At 33.6% G+C, this 4972-nt stretch overlaps 1 protein-coding gene across 5 annotated transcripts in view; it reads right to left on the reverse strand.

Annotated features, from left to right (window-relative positions):
- LOC106941657 (epidermal growth factor receptor substrate 15-like 1) overlaps positions 1-999 on the reverse strand; it is a 33678-nt gene extending 32679 nt beyond the window's left edge. For 3 of the 5 annotated variants that reach the window (XM_015024731.1, XM_015024730.1, XM_015024732.1), the window contains exon 1: positions 767-999. The gene's annotated coding sequence lies outside the window, so the exon portion shown is untranslated. The remainder of the gene's footprint in view (positions 1-766) is intronic. The other 2 variants (XM_015024734.1, XM_015024733.1) reach the window with 1 other exon arrangement.
- Between the last annotated feature and the right edge of the window lie 3973 nt (positions 1000-4972).

Genomic DNA, 4972 nt, shown 5'->3' on the forward strand with positions numbered 1-4972 from the left:
ACAGATTATTTCAGATGGCTAAAATATCTGATTCCCCCTCATAACTTTGGCAAAAATTTAGCTAATGTTTTCAAACTCGCAGGATTTGTTGTTGATGATGAGAGGAAAAAACAGAGTTAAGAACTTGCATGTAAATTATTTTTTTCCCATATTATGGGGGAACGGATTATTTCAGACAGCTAAAATATATGGTTCCCCTCCTTTAACTTTGGCAAATAATGATCAAATGTCACCAAATCCACAGGATTTGTTGTTGATGAAAAGAGGAATAAACACAGTTAAAGGCTTGCAGGTAAATTATTTTGTTCCCACGTTATGGAGGGGGAACGGATTATTTCAGCCAGCTAAAATATGTTTGGAATTTTCACGGCGCTTCTGATCAATTTCTCGGTAAAACAACTCTTATAATCATGTCAAGGTTGTAACATTCAGTTTAATCAGCTGCTATTTAAAAAAGAAGCAATAACAAAATTGTAAAATAAATAAATAAACGAGGTCTTGTGTGAAGGTCTTCTTAAACTGTTTTGTGTTATTTTTTGTATTGTTATTTTTAAATGCCAAAAGCATTATGTCACTGTGCTTGATGTAGTGTCGCTATGCCGACTCAGTCAAACTAGCTGATTTTCAGCTTGAAGACACATGTAATGCTAATGAGAGGACACACCTTAGTTTAACACGTCCCCATGGTAAAAATGTTTTCAATATTTTCTATTTTAGTAGTAATAAAAATAATTAATCAAAACAGAAAACAGAGAACGACTCCTACTTGGTTGATTTCGTCCTGAGTCGACTTCAGTGAAATGATGATGGTTTCCAGTTGAATCTTGCCAGCAGCCAGGCTCTGTTCCAGTTGTCTTTCCTCCTGGTGTAGATGGTCCAAGTCAGCCTTTGCTCGGCTAAGCTCTTCCTCCTGATTTTGCAAATCTGACTCCTCAGAGTGGATCTGTCTCTGAAGAGTTGAGATCTATAGCAAAAAGAAATTCATAATTTCTTATTCATAAGAAATTACATTAGTGCTTGCAGAGTGTATGTTTTACACTGGAAGTATTTTTTTCATATGTAGTGTACAATGAAGTTATTATTAATGATGATGACAATAATAACAAAATTTTAAAAATATCAGTAATTTAGTTACTGTTACCAACAAATATATTATTGCATAAATTAAGCAAATTAGAGGATATATACATTAAGTGATGGGCTTACAACAAAAGTATTTCTTACATTTGTTAAATATTTATTTTACAACACAGAGACGCATAATCATTCATACGCACACTCACACCAAATGGAAATTTTAAAGTAGCCAATCAATCTGGCAGGCTTTTGGACAGTGGGAGGAAGCCAGAATACCCTGAGAGAGCCAACACGTCCAGAGGTAAAAAAATTAACATTCATTGGGGGGTCTGGGTGCCTGTAAAGGGGTCTAACTATTTTTCTGAGTGCTAGTTTAAGGGAACAAAAATAGGTGGAAAATCAGATTTGAGTCATTGGTTTAGAATCAACTGGGTTAGACTGGACAGGACTTCAGCAGATAACTGGTTAGCGTATCTGTCTGCCCTCAATCACTCTCATTCTCAGTTATTATTTATGAATACCTGTCTGATGAGACATTTTTGATCACACATACAGCAAAAAGCACATTCTACTTCTCTTTAACAATTTAACAAAAAGAAATGAACCTTAAATTTGGTAGTTAAAACACTTTAATAAGCAAGCTCACTAAATAAGTAGCTGTTAACTAAACTACTAAAATATTGTGTGCATTAAAATTGTCACAATGTCGTGATGGTATATGAGACAGATAATCTGTGAAAAAAAAACTCCTCTGCCTCGTCCCAATGCTACTATCGCCGTCTAAAGAAATGCACCGCACCCGGTCGAAGACAGCCAATCAGCGTCAAGAGGACTGTCTTAGCTTGGTCAATTAAGTTCAGGTACACACTGCTTAATATGCAAATGTCAGAGTGACAACTGATCATTTCAGGATAACCGTTTATCCAATGTCATTGGTGATTTATCTACTGAAATTGACCATAAAGCTGTTTACTTTATGTTCAAAGCTTTAGTTTCAGATTAACTAGTCTCAAAAGACGGGTCAAGAATTTCAAAAGTTCCGATACTGTTTCATAAATGCTATAAAAAAATTCACATTTTATAAATTGTTTCTGGAAATATTAAACTGTGTAATAATTTTGTGCTCCACCCTGGTGAAAAATTAATATGCTAAGTATGTTAAATTTTAACATACTTGAGCATACTTTAAATCAGATTAATCATGAGTATATTTCAAGTTCACTTAGGATTAGTTAACTTAAATTGTGACATTTTGGGACAACTAATTTTGTGCTTAGTTATGTACTTTAATAGTATTTAAATAGTATTAATAGTATTAAAGTACAATTTAAAGTGTACTTCATCGTACTCTTTTTGGACAACTTATGTTGAACTTAGTATACTTTAAGTATATTGCTTTTTATGTAGTACAAACGTGCTTTATTAGTATATTTTGAGTGTACTATTTTTGTGATTGAATTACATTTAAAAAATACTTAGAATGTATTTAAGTATATTAGCATTATATATTGTATATATTACTCAGTATGCTACAATTACACTTCTGGTTCATTATAATTGCTAATTAAGTACACTTTTTAGTTACTTAATGTCTTTTATTATTCTGCTTTGCCACTTTGTACATTATATGCTTCATATATACAGTACTGCAAACACATCAGGCTACCAGAACACAGAAGGGTCAATTAAAACACACTTTACAGGTGAAACTAATTCCATTGTGCTTTCAATATATTACCATTTTAGTAACACTTTATTTGATGAGGTGTGCATACTCTAGTGAAAAAAATACTTTAGTATATTTCAAACATACTTACATTTGTGAAAGTACACGTTAAGTATAAGTGTACTACCTATAGATATATGTTAAGTATACTAAAAGTATGCTTGTACCAATTTTGAAATTATAACTTTAAATACACTTAAATATAATTGTACCAAAATACACTTTTAATATATTAAATAAAAGTATACTTTAAGTGAACAAAATATGTATTTGCCCAAGTGTAAATATACACTTGCTCAAGTGTATATGTAAAAGGTATTTAAAATATCTGTCAAATGTATTTTGTGTATATCTTAAAATATGTGCTCAAGCAAAGAATAAAAAAATGATAATCCTGATGTAATGTTCAACAAAGTACCCAATCCATTTTCAGATGTGTGATGTAATATACAAGTCAATGGCATTAGCTGCAGTTCATACTCCAGACCAGGTGGTGGCGGTATTGCACATTTTCTTTTTTTTTTCTTTTTTTTTTTTAAACGCCTTAAAGAGAAGAAAAGCCTTGAATCCAGGGAAGATAACCGACGCTGTTTAAATTCGCCATTTTTACTTGCATACTATGGCTTTAAAAGTAGAGAAGGCCTTGATAATAGAAGTTTTGGTAAATTCAAGCGGGTGACGTCCTAGTCCAAGTTAGACGACATCACAACAGGACAACAACCGATGGAACTAAAATGTGGATCACAAAAGGAGCCCGAAGGGACAAAGGCTGCTAACATGTTGCTAGCTAGTGGTAAGTTTGCTTATTAATTATCTTTGTTTAATTATAAACTGTGCAGTAAAGATGTAAACAAACTTACGTTGGTTTCAGAAATAATTTTATCAATTTTATGGTGACTTTTATGATTATTACTTCAGCAATCATTCATGTTATAACTGCATGGAGGCTGTTTGCAACTTAATATACTTTTATTCATGAACTTAACTTGGTTTTAATTAAGCTCCATATGACATAGAGACTTTAATATTGTGAGGTTGTTGTTATAACTCGTTCATCAATGTTTTTATCTTCAACATATTTTTGCAGTCTAAGCAAATGAAGATGAAAGAGGAAGCAGAGAAATCAGGTGTTAGGAAACCTAGACTTTCCCCTCTCAGACAGGCTCTGGCTCCACCAGATCACCAACCAGCTCTGAGGATGAACCTCCATATCGTCTTCATGGTGCAAGTCTCTTTTTTTTTTTACTGACCAGTTTAGCTACATTTTCAACAGCAAAAACTGGTGTGCTACCAACACTAAGCGCTCAATAAACATGATTTGATTTAAAAATAACTGGACAGAATTTACCCCCTTTGTTAATCTAACATTTCTCTTTCATTCATTATATTCATTGTTGGCTTTCAGGGCCCTGTGATGGACTGGTGACCTGTCCAGGGTGAACCCTGCCTCTCATGTGATGACTGGTGGAGATGGGCACCACCAGCCCCCCTCACCACCCTGCAAGGATCATTGTGTTCAGATCATGGATGGAAAACTTTTAAGGTAGTTTGTCTCCTTAAGTCCACACTTAAAACAGCTTCATAGTTAATGACAACATCAACTGACTCTATGATATTGCTGACTATTTTTATCTACTTCTAACATAAACAGACAAAGAAGACACCCAGAAATGTTTTTCCACCCCAGGCATCCGGTCCCAGTCATCGTCAGTTCTGATGATGTCACATACATGGCAAGTCCACAACGTCTTAAAATTGTAAGTCTTATTTTTTTCTGTGCCGTTTTTCTGTACTCTTTAAAATACAAATGCTTTCTCTGTTTAATTGCTCTATTGTTCTTTTTTTGTAGGTTTCTGTAAGGTGCTGTGGTCCAGTGAATGGGAATGTTCTGTCGTTGATCCTCACTGTTCTTAGGAAGGAGAAATGTCAGTTTGTCTGCAGTAATACTGGAATACTGTGGCATTGCATTAAAACAATACTCTGTCCTTGGTGAAACATTTTTCACATTTCCTCTAAAGTGTACCTATTGTTTTATTGTGCTGATTTTCATGAGCATGTTGCCTGTAAACTTTAAATGTATTGACAATTTGTACAATTCTGTTATAGAATTAAGTATCTAAAAGGTTACTTCATTAGCAATTTTAATAAACCAAAAGTGTAATTGTAGCA

This window comes from Poecilia latipinna, unplaced genomic scaffold (genome assembly GCF_001443285.1).
Source record: "Poecilia latipinna isolate Pla-1442-1.1 unplaced genomic scaffold, P_latipinna-1.0 Scaffold3794, whole genome shotgun sequence".
Lineage (NCBI taxonomy): Eukaryota > Metazoa > Chordata > Actinopteri > Cyprinodontiformes > Poeciliidae > Poecilia > Poecilia latipinna.